Source organism: Mus caroli, chromosome 4 (assembly GCF_900094665.2).
Source record: "Mus caroli chromosome 4, CAROLI_EIJ_v1.1, whole genome shotgun sequence".
Classification (NCBI taxonomy): Eukaryota; Metazoa; Chordata; class Mammalia; order Rodentia; family Muridae; genus Mus; species Mus caroli.
Window position 1 is genome coordinate 30,656,785 of NC_034573.1, and position 14,827 is coordinate 30,671,611.

Below are 14,827 nucleotides of genomic sequence, written 5' to 3' on the forward strand. Positions count from 1 at the left end.
GGGGGCGCTATGGGGGACTTTTGGGATAGCATTGGAAATGTAATTGAGGAAAATATGTAATAAATAATATTAAAAATTAAAAAAAAGTATATCAAAGTGTTGGGAATTAAAAACAAAGCCACAAAACAAACAAAACAAAAAAGTAACTTCCCAAAATATTAAACAATGACAGAAACCATTAAATCAACATCTTTTAGAGGAAAAGCCAAATTTTCCAATATTTACTTATAACCAAAGCTATTTATGAACATATGTTCAATAATACTTTGACACAGTACTACAATAGTTATTAATAAAATAGTACATGCAAATACTTGGATCCATTTCAGCAGAACTGAGAAAGACACAAAACTCCTCTAGCAAAGCCAATTCTTACTTCTGCTTCGTGGGTTTTACTGTATATACAAACAGGCTCAATTTTCCTTGTTAGTTTTTTAAATGAACAAGTGACATTCATTTTCAGACCTCTTCAGTGTAGTGGGTCAATATGGTTCCTTTTTTATTTCAGAGCAGTCCAGGGACTATTTGTACCTCTTAAAGTGATACCCAAGTCTGCAATGTTTGAGAACTGACAAGGTCCAGTCTTCTAAATACAACCTAAATTTTATTTAGACATAAAAGTATGAAAGGGTAAAAAAAGAAATCAAAGCTCCTTGAGCCATCCAACAATATATCTCAAAATTTAGAAAGCTTGATGTTGTATATAGAAATTTAGAAATAATTCCTATGAAGTCTAACAGCCTTTTGGCTTCCTGTCAAAAGGTTGAAGCCTCTCTTTCCAGGACTCATGTTCCTGTCACTTTCTTTACACCAGCTTCATTTCAAAAGCTTGGAATTCAATCTTATTTCTTCATCCATAGATCAAAAACCAGAGTTCTTGCTGTGTGCTGAGGTTTGTCTAGTATAACAGGAGCAGACATGAGCTAGAAGCTCAAAGGTATAGCTCAGAGTCAGATTTGACTGGTGTTCCTCTCAGGGATGACTGCTTTACTCTATGATACACAGGGTGTTGTCTGTTTGCAGGTTCCTGTCTGCACTGTGAGAAATGTTCATTTTGAGAGTTAAAGTATTTATTAAAATGTAATGCAGTTATTATGTATTCGTTGAATAGCTACAATGATAATTAAAAGTAGATGTTGTACTTCCTGCTTTCAAATCATCTCACATCTCCTGCAAAAACTTTTTAGTTGTCTTATAAAAACACCCAGTCTGCAGTAGATTACACACACTAACAGACCCTGGACTACAGAAAGCCTAAAAAGCTCAGAGCAATAAGATATCCAGAGAGCTAGATAAACTCTCAGTATAAAAGCCTCTCTAAAAAAATTTAAAAAAATAATAATAAAATAAAAAAAGCCTCTCTATCTCTAAAAACTGAAAGGATGGACTCTACCCTGTTTTCTTATCAGTGTGTGAGTGGTAGATGAATTTACATATTTATAAGCCATTTGTAAGTTATAGGACTGCATGTAAATACACAAGCATCATATTCTAAACAAGTATCCTTTGGAAAGTAGTTTGGCATCTCAGCTAAAAGCTTAATGAATCTTAACTACACCAAAGTGTTGGTTTTATAAATCAGTGGAAGAGTAGAAACTGATACCACCAAAAAATGACTCAGAATGCTTACCGAGAATACTGGGGTTCTAGACAATCCATTGACAAGTTGACAGTTTCTTAGTTTGCTATTGCAAGCATCATTACACCAATTTATAGTGAGGGTTAAACAAGGCAGTATGGGAAAGTATCTTGTATGTATGATGTGGCATGTGAAAAAAATATTAAGTATGAGCTAACCTACTGTCTTCAAATTCTTGTCATCTGCAAAGAAAACTGCAACAATATTGGTATGTACGTTTTTTCACTGATGTTTAAGAAATATAACCAGGTAAGCATAACCTCTTCTATAAAACGAGGAAACAAAATGTCAATAAATGGAAATATTTTCATATAATCACTTTGCCACTTTAAATCCCTATCAATTTCTAACAGTTTTGTTTTGTTTTTACTTTTCCCATATAAAAACTTGGCCTTTTTTCCTTGGGAAAACAGAACTGTATTTATCATGGGACAGAAAACAAAATAGTAATATGAGCCTGGTCATATGCAGAATGTATAAAGATTGAACTAGAATAATTAAAATGTACAGTAGTTTAGAAAGGGGTGGGGGCATGAGGAAGGAGGAACTTTGGTGGGAGGCGAATCAAAGGGAACACAATTTCAGTGAGATAGATGTCTTCCAAATCACAGGAAAGTTACAGACTGCATTTTAAAAGCATTTGTCATTTCTAAAATAAAATATATCATGAGACTGTTTGGATTAAAAACGAACAAGCAAACAAACAAAAATACAGTACCAACAGAAGCCATGACATTTAGAAAAGAAAGCACAGCATTGCCTTTGTCCACTTACCAACATGAACTGGGCTCCTCATGCTGGTGGCCACCTGCACTCTTGATCTTAGAACCTCTTTTTATGATTATTTCACTATGCTGCAGAAAAAGGGGGAGAGGGAGAAAATAAATACCATGATGCTTCAACAGTTGAAAATCACTTAATTTTTCTTTTTTATAAACGTTTAAAACAAAAAGAGTGAGTGATTCATTTCGTGCCTTTGATATTTACCATTTTGAAGGCAATAGGTTGCCATATGTATCCAGAACATGGATTTATACTTATCTCTATGACCAAGGTATATAATAATACTTTTTATTATTTAGAAGAATAAGACATACACAACTCAAATGCAAGACCAATGTGAGATACCATGCATATACATCTATTTTTTTAAAATTAAATGCATGCTTTTTGTAAATAGGGTCTTACTATTTAGCCCTGGCTCCCCTAGAAGATAGGAAGATCATGGTGGCCTAAAGCTCAGAACTCAGCCCATCTCTGCCTTCTTAGTGCTGAGATTAATGGCCCAGCGAAGGTTTCTCAGTGTGTCATAGCATCATCACCAGTGTTTTCCATGCATACCATTGCACCATTTCCAAAGCATGTGCTTTGAATTGAATTGAATCATGCATGCTATTCATATGTATTTATATAATTAGACTTGGGGCAAAATTTAAGGATTACTTCATAAGCAGGATTTCATTTATCAATTAATTGCTATTGTCTACCTTAATAGAATATGTAATATAATTACATATGAGTTTAGTAAATATCTACAAACATTTTCAATGATCATCATTGTATGTTAAAATTGGCTTCACTTGGATTCAATATCTAATCAAGATTTTTTTTTTTTTTTGAGACAGGGTTTCTCTGTGTAGCCCTGGCTGTCCTGGAACTCACTCTGTATACCAGGCTGGCCTCAAACTCAGAAATCCACCTGCCTCTGCCTCCCGAGTGCTGGGATTAAAGGCATGAGCCAACATGCCCAGCCTAATCAAGAAATTTTAACAGCACAGAAAAGATGAATTCTAACCAAAAGGCTAATGTGATCCGTCTTGTTTTTGTTACTCCAGAGACCCATCATATCATTTCATTTCTTTTGCTGCAAATTTAAATGTTATTTGAAGCTTTTTCTTTGAAAGGATACAACTAAGTGGACCATATGCACAGCATCTTAGCTTTGGTTGAGATTGGAAATCTATTGTTCTGAATAGTTTATTCTTTCTAAGACCAGATGTGAAAAACATTCAGGGAATTCATGGTGGATATGGAAGTACAAAAAGTTGAGAAATCTTTAGAACAAATGTAAAAATATAATCTACATATAGGTGTGTGTGTGTTCCAAATATAAATGGGGAACCTTTACTATGAGCAAACATCTATGAACCTTCATGACCCTGGGATAGTATCTTACAGAAGTAACTGACATGTTTCTGATTTCCTAGAGTTCAGCTTCTTTTATACCTAACTTCTTTTTCAAATGTTTCCTTGATTCCTATCCTTTTTTAAAAACATAACTTTATTTATTTTTTTAAGTATCAACCTTTCCTTTCAGGCTTTCAATGACCTTCAGTAAAGTACAATTTGATAGACAGCTGCTAGACTTTCCTGAAGGAAGGACATTGTTGGGTTTATTTCTGACACATTGAAGCTCCTGCCTCTGGATCTACTGCAGTTTACTAAGAAATTCACCTTCATCAACAGCAGCACCACCTCTTTTTCATACATGAGTTCCTCCACCAATTGTATCAGATAAGTTCCTTAACTCTGGTTAGCCTATTACAGAAACTGTTACAGAACTGTGGAGTAAAAGAACTAGGGAAGGAACTGAACTCTGTTTTCTAACAAATCCTAAGCTCAGTGTATTCAACTGTCTTCCATCCCCAATTTTGCTATCATTTTTATGGGTTTTTTTTTTTTTGAGAATTAAGATTGCTTTTCCTCATAGGTATCATCACCATTATTCTAGATCTCTATGGCCAAGAAAAATCTTTCTGGTAGTCCTGTCTCTACATCAATGGACTGCCTAGTGATAAAGTGCATTTTTGTGTACTGCAGGCACTTTGAAAATAGCTCGTATCAAACTAAATGAGGTCTAGTATAAATAAAAAGCCTGAGACATTGGCAGCTGGCACTTAGGAAGATATTGGTGTGACAGCTAGAAAGACGCAGTGTGACCCTCTGCAATTGATGCTTTGTATCGAGTGTGGAGTCTAATAAAATGAGCTGCATCATGGAACTAGTGTGTTCAATGAAATCTGTGTTAAGCCTAACTATGAGCTTTGTCTGCTGCGTTAGTAAAAGCAGGAACAAGATAAAAGATCAAACTGTAACTTGAGGCAGATTCATGACACAAAAAAACCCCAATGTAATGTGTATTTTCTACCCTAATCAAAGGGAGAATTGAAAGAATATTTATATTATATATGTTGCTTTGTGGTTGACATTATTTCAAATACACCAAAGCATGGATTTATTTTTATTCTAAAAAATCTCTGGCATAAGTTTACTTTGATTCATTTTCTAGCACTTTCATAGCTGTAGCTCATTAAATTATGCTTGTATTGTGTAAGCTGCCCCGAATATACACTGTTAACCTGAAAAGGAATGTAGGATAAAGGGTTATTTTAAATACATCCTATTTTTTTCCACATAGTTCAATGCAAACAAGCTTCCTAGTGAACTTTTCCACTGCTATAGAAAAGCTATAAAATCTAGTAAGGGAGATAGGGAGGAAGCAAAGCCATCTCAAGGCAATAGGCTCAGTTTTATCTATAGCCTGGGAATTTAACCAGTTGTGTTGGCACAAAGTAGTGTATTCTAGTAGCATAGTCTTTCCTAAAATAGTCTTCATCCAAATGTGCCAAGTAAGAATTGCTCATTGAACTTTGATTGCTCTCTGTTGGAGAATTGTTTAGTGACAGAGATAATCACACCACCTTCAAGTCATAAATGATATACATTATCTCTCTAGCCCATATTCACTATGAGGATTTTGTTGACAAGATGGTTTACTGAATAACAGCTCTGACTGTCAGACAAATTGTCACACCTTGGTCCAAGAATTGTTCTCTATAACTACCCAGTATATACATGGCAGTTCTCCAAATCACTGAAGAAAGCTGTCATGTCTTCGCCAGGATATATAGCATCATTTAGCTTTAATTGCACCACATCTTGAAGACAAAATGATAGCTACATTCCTTATATAATGAATTTGTAGAAATCTCACTATTCTGGTCACCTTCTTCTGGATAAACTTCAATTTATCCATATGCCGTTTGAAAATATGCACAGGATTACATTTTTAAAAAACACTCAAGAAGAACGAAGACCAAAGTGTGGACACTTGGCCCCTTCTTAGAATTGGGAACAAAACACCCATGGAAGGAGTTACAGAGACAAAGTTTCGAGCTCAGACGAAAGGATGGACCATCTAGAGACTGCCATATCCAGGGATCCATCCCATAATCAGCTTCCAACCGCTGACACCATTGCATACACTAGCAAGATTTTGCTGAAAGGATCCAGATATAGCTGTCTCTTGTGAGACTATGCCGAGGCCTAACAAACACAGAAGTGTATGCTCACAGTCAGTTATTGGATGGATCACCGAGCCCCCAATGGAGGAGCTAGAGAAAGTACCCAAGGAGCTAAAGGGATCTGCAACCCTATAGATGGAACAACAGTATGAACTAACCAGTACCCCGGAGCTCTTGACTCTAGCTGCATATGTATCAGAAGCTGGCCTAGTCGGCCATCACTGGAAAGAGAAGCCCATTGGTCATGCAAATGTTATATGCCTCAGTATAGGGGAATGCCAGGGCCAAGAAGTGGGAGTGGGTGGGTGGGGGATTGGGTGTGGGAGGGTGTCAGGGACTTTTGGGATAGCATTAGAAATGTAAATGAAATAAATACCTAATAAAAAAGGGGGAAGATTAAAGGGGAAGCATATTTATTTCTAAAAATTTGGATTTATTAAGAAGTAAAGACATTTTCAAGTTAAAAAAACACTCTAGCATAAACAGAACATCCTAAGACAAATGGAAAATTGTTCTGGTTTGTGAAGAATAATGAAGCCTTTAGTTAAAATGGTTTCAACTTCACAAAAGTAGGCAGTGAAAGAACTAAGTGAAAAAATGACTAGCATGTTAATGGATCATAAGTTGAAGTCTAAGATTGATGTTGGTGGTAGTGTAGGAGAGGCAGAGATAAATTAGCAACAGCATGTTGATTATAACTCACAGATATTTCTATCACTTATTACTCTAGCTGTTAAATTTAAAAAGGACCAAGCCTCTGGGGGGGGTGGAAATAATATTTGATATAGAAAAGGCACATAGTAGTAGGTTTCTACGAGGCTTTTTATGTAAATGCTTTCCTTTAGTTAGCCTCTCCTTCCCTCCTAGTCTTCTACTCAGTGCACCCACACTTCCCTGCCTGAACCTCTCCACCCCCAATATTCATTTTTAAATCGCTTTCCTTTTATTTAATCTTCTACTAGCCACTTCCCTTTAAGATATTTATCTAGGTGGCTCTTTCTAATTTCCCACCTTTTAGAGTTGCTCAAATTTAAACATATAGAATGAAAACATTACAAGTAAACTTATCCCTATCTAGCTTCTAATAAATGGAATTCAAACTATGATATTTATTTACTAGGATGCCCAATTACTGGGAGATTACCACTAATCTAAATGTCTAGTGTTAGTCTGTGTACTACCCCAACTGTGCTCACCAAATACTTGGTGATTGAAACATATTTGAGAGCTAGATGCTCTTCTAGAAGACAGTTGTGGTTTTTTTTTAAGTATAAAAAGATACTGCAACATTTGATATTATACAGATTTCCCCTGACATTTTGATAAAGATAATACAGTTCTTAAAAACCTGGAGCTGCATTATGAAACTTCGGTTTATCATGGACACCACTTTGTAGTCATATATTTAACTCGAGTTTGCCATTTACTTTAGAAGTAAGCTTTCAAAATCACTTTTTGGGACTCTCTCAAGCTTCTTAGTCTTGAAATATTGATAGTTGTTAATTATTCCTCTGTAGTGAAGATACTTGAAATGGCTTCAACTAAAAAGATCACCTCACTGTCATGGCTCTGGAATTCAAACCAACATATAAATAATAGACCTGTATAGTATGCTCAGAATCACAGTCCATCTGTTCTACAAGAAAAAAACAAAAAAAACAGTGAAATGTCAATTGTGACAAACAAACAAAACAGAGTTCTTTAAAGAGAAAAGTATGTATGAATGGATTTTTTTAACATGGAAAAATCACCTTAAAAATAGCCTGTCCACTCTACAGCTGTAAATAAATACTAATTGTCCTTCTCTAGGTAAAGATAAGCAAAAAACAAAGGCACTCTGATTATCGGGACTTAACATAATTCAAAGTCTGTGGGTGATTGACATATTCAAAGATATTATGGAAGACACAAATCTCTCCTATTTCTTTCCATAGTCACTTGGTTTAGATTGTCGTTTTTTTTGTTATGAATAACATCTGGCTATCACATGTTTCATTATTACAATATTTTTTTGCCCACATACACCTCTTTTCTTATCACCATTACTGTTTCTTTCATCTCCTTCTCATATTGATCCCCTTCTTCTTTCTACCAAATCCCTCTTCTCCTTTTACATCTTTGCTTCAAATTTACATTATTATTTTTAATGATATGTATGAGTGGAGACATATGCACACATAAAGCCTAGTGGTCCATGGAGGGCAGGGTATCAGATTCCCAGGAGCTGGAGTTAAAGGCATTTGTGAACTTCCTGATGTGGATACTTGGGAACTCTGTTCTGTTAGAAAAGCCCTTAAGCATTCCGCCATCTACAGTGCCTTTCCCATACCTTTCTCATTTTTCTTTCCTTTTTTATTTTTGCTTTCTCCCTCTATTTCCTTCTTTCAAGTCTTCCACAGTGAGCTACATTATAGTTGCTTACAAGGCCCTTATTTTTAGGAATATGCATGTCTTTTTTTAATTAGATATTTTCTTCACTTACATTTCAAATGCTATCCTGAAAGTCCCATATACACTCCCCTTCCCTGCTCCCCAACCTACCCACTCCTGATTCCTGGCCCTAGCATTCCCTTGTACTGGGGCATATGATCTTCGCAAGACCAAGGGCCTCTCCTTCCTTTGATGGCAGACTAGGCCATTCTCTGCTAGATACACAGTTCTGGGGGGGTACTGGTTAGTTCATATTGTTGATCCTCCTATAGGGTTGCAGACCCTTTTAGCTCCTTGGGTACTTTCTCTAGCTCCTGCATTAGGGACCCTGTGTACCATCTAATAGATGACTATGAGCATCCACTTTGGTATTTTCCAGGCACTGACATAGCCTCACAAGAGATAGCTATATCAGGGTCCTGTCAGCAAAACCTTGCTGGCATATGCAATGTCTTACCAGTGGCTACATCAACCCTCTCCCCAACAAAAAAAGCTTCCCTTTCACCATGTGCCCATTAAGTGTCTATAAATACTTAGGGAGCAAAGTAGGTCTAATGTTCTCTTCTTCCATCATATAGATCTATATATCCAGGTGTGGAGTCTCATAACATTCTCCCACCACCATGAAAGAATATTGACAGGTCTAATATTGGGTAGGTAGGACTGTGGTATTGAGAGTGCAGAGGGATATTCCAAAGTTTTCTCTCACACTCAACAACAGGCTTTTGTGTGCTCTTCATACTGTCATCTATGTCATCCCTTGGACTTCAGAAGAGGTAAAATAGATATCTGATTTATTGTTGAACATTCAGCCATATCACCACTTAGTCTAGTTAAAATTCTCTACACTTCCCACTGTGTGCTACACAAAAGGGCTTCTCTGACCAATGTTGACTGTAAAACTAATCTACAAATAGAAACACCACTATTTAGGCAGCAGTTTGATGAAAACACCTTGCACAGATAGCCAACTGTATCAGTAACTTCTCCACTAGTGACTATAATCTCCCTAGCCATGCTCAAGGGTAGGCCCTGGGGTCTGTTATTGATACTGGGCTTACAGTCAGGAACCTAGCATGGATGCCTTCTGAGAGGCCCAATAAGCACCTGGGAGAGTCAGATGCAGTTATAGAACTCAACCAATGGACAGAAGCCAATGATCCCTGTGGTTGAATTGGGGAAAAGCTGAAGAAGCTGAGGAGGAGAGTGACCTCACGGGAACACTAGCAGTCTCAACTGACCTGGACCCCCGAGATCTCTCAGACACTAAGCCAACTACCAGGTATGTGCTCTACCTCAGGGTTAGAGTACCACACAGATTCCCTTCTGAAAAGAAGATCTGAAATCTGTTTCCAAAGACTTGGTGCCACTGCATCAGCATCCAGGTCTTTCCTAGTGGTTGGTAGTATAGGTTTCAGGGCCCAACCTGAGTAACATTGTGGATAGCAGTCCTCCCACTGCAGTTGGCATGGCACCTTCCATCACTAAGAGTTACATCAGCAGGAAGACAGCTTCTATCCCAGTATCAGCTTGATTTCTCTGTGTCTGCAGAAAACATGTGGTGTTTCCAGCAGCAGGGTCTTACTATGTAGGTTTTTCTGGGCCTTCAACATATAAATGACTTGTTTTCTATATACTAAACAGTTATATTTGTATAAAAGCATAAAACATTTATAAATCTTGTATTCCTAGCCAAGCTCTAGAATTCAAAATGAACAATAGTCAGGAGTGAGATCTACATGTTAAATAATTATATGTGTATAAAAGCATAAAAAAATTTAAAAATTTGTTTACATAGCCAAAGCTCTAGAATTCAAAACCAACAATAGTCAGAAGTGAGACCTGAGGTTTTTCCAGCACCTAAGATGCCACTCTGTGCCTAGGGTGCCACTCTGCACCTATGATGCTACTCAATGCCAAGGGTACATGTTGCTTATTTAGAGCAAAGATCTTAGTAAAGTTTTGCACTATAACTATAGCCAGTGCCACCAGAAACATTTTGGGTGCTTTACCATGTTTGATTCTGAATTCACTTTTGCTTATCATGTGATTGAAATTTATAAGTTACTTTCCTTGATTGTATGACAAAATAACTATCTGACCTAACCAACTTAAAGAAAGACATATTTACTTTTGTTCACAGCATTTTTAGTACATTCTATCATTGTAAGAAAGACATGACACAGTTCCCCCTTTATTATACAGCCCAAGATGGAGGTTAATGGGATGACAGCACCTACACTTAGGGGAAGACCACCAACTTAACTTAATTCAGAAGCCCGCTTTCAGACATGCCCAGAGACTTGTCTCCAGTTAATTCTAGATTCTGTCCAGTTGGCAATCAATATAAATCACTAGAGAAGCCTTTCATTAGTGCCTTTTTTTTTCAGACTCACATTCAACTATGTGACTGAATACCAGAACATGATGCACAGTTTAAGAAACCATGTTACAAGACTGGAAAGATGATTCATCAATTAAAGGCTATACTCACAAGCAAAGTGTTTAAGAAAATAGTTGTGGTACAAAGGACAAATAAAGGCAGACTTTTTGCATCTAATGACGATGTCAACAATCAGAAAAATAGGGCAGTGAGTGATTAGAAACTTTTTTAGTAGATATAATACCAAATCCTATCCATTTTCACAAGAACGTTCTAGATATTTATCTAGTTATAATAAAAATTTATCTAGTTATAATAAAAATTAGTTTGTTATAGAATTGACTATAATTTAACTAAAAATAATACATATCCAAACCTGTTCCAATACTAGAATTGTGAATTCATATGGTGCTATATTTTTAAAATATATATTAGTAGATGATTAAACTAATTATTACATATATTTGGCTGAAGTAGGAATCTTACAACAAAGAAATTTTCTCAGAATATACTACAAGCCTAAGGAGAAGAGAGAATGAAGAAAGGAAGGAAGAACAAAGACAATAAAGAAAAGAAGTAAAGACAAACAATAGAAAAGCTTTAATACAAGAAAAGTAGAGTTTACTGTTGCAACTTCTATCTAATATATTTTCTAACATAGTAGAAATGATAAAGGAAATGGTTCTCAAATAAAAAGAAAAAAATCCAAAATCAGAACAATAAGATGACAGCAAATGTAAAGACTGCTTAGTACAGAGCAGAAAGAATAAGAAATTGAAATTGTGGTCATATTTCAGAAATCAAATTATACAGAGCTATAAGAAAGAAAAAAACATGCTGAATTCAAAGGAATGAAAATTGGATTAGCCTGAGATATTTTAGAAGTTTCAGGGGAAGACTGAAGATAAAAGTGTAATGTCTTCAAAAACTCTGAACCCAGAAAATAGATGTACAAAGGTATTTTATGACTTTCTACCTGGGAACTGAAGTTCCTTTTCTTCTGAAAAGGAACTTGTTCAAAACAAAACAAACTATAGTCTAGCAAAATGCAAAGAAAATATAGATAAATGTAAAGAATCTATAAAACATTTTAGGCAAGTTTGTTATCACTATAGTCCATATGGAAATATATGTGATACATCATATTCAAATTATTAGTGGTAAGAAACAATTTATCTTAACTTAGGGTTAGCAAGGCATCTGGAAGGTGATGCATACTGTTTTATTCTGTCTGGATATAGGCACTGATTCTAAGTAATTTCAAACGTTGGCAAAATCATGGAATCAGCATGAGTGTATGCTATGTCCTCAATATAGCATATATGTTATGATTATGTAACTTAGTGTTCTCGTGAGACTCCTAATAATGGGAGTGTAGAAGGCAGGCTGCTTTTGAATTTTTTTCCTTCTTTTGAGATCCTTTTCCTCCTACCAGGTTGCCTTGTACAGTCTTGATGTGAAGGTTTCTGCCTACTCTTGTTGTAACTTGTTATGCTTTGTTTGGTTGATCCTTCTGGGAGGCCAGCAGTTTTCTGAATGGAAATGGAGGAGGAGAAGATCTGGGGAAGTAGGGAGTAAGTGGGAGAAGTGGGGGACCAGAAATCGAGGTTGGGATGTATTGTATAGGAGAAGAATAAACAAATAAACAAACTGATCAAAAGTGTAAGTCACTCAGGTCTGTTGGCACAGGGCTAAAGTCCCATGGCTTAGGGAGCAGGGCTTTAAGAACCTGAGAACAGCCTGCGTTACATAGTGAGTCCCAGTGTGGCCAGGGTGACATAGTAAAACCCTGTCACTCAAAAAAGAACGAAGTATAACTAAAGATTACTCCCACCAGAGTGTACCAGGGTAAAGAAGTTGTGAATAGGCAAGGCACAGTGCTTGAACAGAGCACAGAGCATCCCATAAATCTCACCTAAGTATTAAAGAAGAGAGTCGGTGAAAGGAGGCATAACAAGTGGGTGTGGGTGTGTGAGGGGGAGATTACCTAAGCTTAAGTAGTGAATGAATTCATAAAAGAAAAGGTGACCACTGTGATGAGAACATGATTGGTTAAATTTCACCTTTAAAAGAAAGAGACTCAATTTCAGGACAGGGGGCAGAGAGAGGCAGACATAGATGGGGGGTGGAGGGTCCAGGTTTCAGTATGCTACTTCAGAAACTCACACTCATTCATATATCCATACAGATATATGTAGGTAATACTCTTTTAGCTGAAAACTGCCACACTTATTTATGACTCCTAGATTTCTGTGACACCATCCTGCGCTGGTCTGTGTCCTTAGTGGCGGTATACCAGTTGCTATTATTTGAAAATTCATAATAAACCCAATGCTTTATGATTCACAACATTTTCATGTCTGAGTGAAATTTTATAAAAGAAAAATACCTCGTCAATAAATTTAAAAAGCTAATCAACTTTAAGAGTCAATGTGGTGGTATAAAATTAGTGTGTGACAATTTTCTGAATTAAGTGTTAAAATTTAAAAAGAAAAGGAGAGGGTGAGAAGGAAGCTTTGAAGATGGGACCAAATGGGGACAAAAGAAAGGGAAGGGAGGGGGAAGGAAGAGAAAGAAAAAATGGAAGGAAAGGAGAGAGAGGAAGGAAAGGGGAGAGGAAGGAAATGGGAGAAAGAAAGGAAAGGGGAGAGAGGAAGGAAAGAGGAGAGAGGAAGGAAAAAGAGAGAGGAAGGAAAGGGAATAGAGAAAGGGAGGGAACAAGAAATTAGGTGGAAGAGAAAACAGCATAATAGGAAAAAATGAGTTGATACTAACTCCAAATTTTAGTTCTCACATTTCAAAATGAGAGAAATAGAGAAGAGAGGAGAGAAGGTGGGTGTTGGGGGGGGGGAGAATGAGAATGGATAAGAGGAAAGAAATGGAAGTGGAGGGAAAGGAAGAGGAAAGAGAATGGAGATGAGTTGGGAGAGGGGAGAAATAACTTCTCCTACGGCCTCTCCTCTTTCCCCAGGACATTTCAGGTCTGCATGATGACAGTCTGATCTCTACAGGCCGATCCTTCCCGTTCCTGCCATTCCATGCTCCAAGACAGTGCTACTCACTGTCCCTTACACACCAGATTATCTGCATCTCTTCTCTCTTCCAAGTACGTACAGTAATTTTTGTCTTATCAAGTCAGTACTATACATGGTTCTTTCCAATGTAAGTACTGATGATAGACGTTTCTGGTTCTCCACCCAACATTCAGTCACAAATAGATGGGAGGAAACCTAAACTAAATACATCTCAAAATGAACACACACACACATATAATGAACACACACACACATATAATGAACACACACACACACATTTGTCACCTGGGCCCTCATAGCAAATTTTTCTGAACAGAGAAGTGTTATTTGTTATGCAGTATGCTTGGTTGAGAAAATAAACTTTAAAGTCAGAAATTAATTAAAAGAGCTGATAATAGCACACAGCTCTCGAAATGGCTTATAATTTCATACAGTGGGACAAGCCAATAAACACAGCAGAGAAAACCATTCTTGATACGCAAGTATTGCTTTTTAGTGCCATAAAAATGTACTTTCGGGAGAGTAGCACATTATAGTTTAAGTGAAGCTCTTCATTAGATGGTATGAGAAAATGAGGCATGAAAGGAAGATGGAAAAGCCTCCTTAATAGTTCCTGTGCAGATAATGTAGGCCAAAGACAATCAATAGCCATGGCTCATTTATTTTATGTCCTTGAGCACTTAGAGGCAAAATGTTAGTGTTTGCTATCCTGTTGGCTTTCTTTGCTCTGCATCAGTAATGAAAAAATGGATTTGCATGCTACAGTGTGAGTTTTACAAATATAACTCAAGCAAGTAGTTATTGTTAACTAATATGGAAAGAAGTACCTTCTGTATTATTTTGGGTCCATTACATATTACCTTTGGGTCCATCTAAGCAGTTCAGATAATAAATTTTTCTGTCTCCTTATTGAGCAAAATACTTGACACATAGGTCCTGTTTACATTATAAAATTATACTAAATGAACTCACACAATTAAAAGAATTTCTTAAGATATCATATATATATACATATATATGATATCTTAAGAAATTC

At 36.5% G+C, this 14,827-nt stretch overlaps 1 protein-coding gene across 15 annotated transcripts in view; it reads right to left on the reverse strand.

Moving 5' to 3' along the window:
* The window catches only part of Lingo2 (leucine rich repeat and Ig domain containing 2), a 1,160,577-nt gene that overhangs the window by 507,788 nt on the left and 637,962 nt on the right, over positions 1 to 14,827 (reverse strand). For all 15 annotated transcript variants that reach the window (XM_029476375.1, XM_029476378.1, XM_029476377.1 and 12 more), the window contains one exon: positions 2,414 to 2,493. The gene's annotated coding sequence lies outside the window, so the exon portion shown is untranslated. The remainder of the gene's footprint in view (positions 1 to 2,413; positions 2,494 to 14,827) is intronic.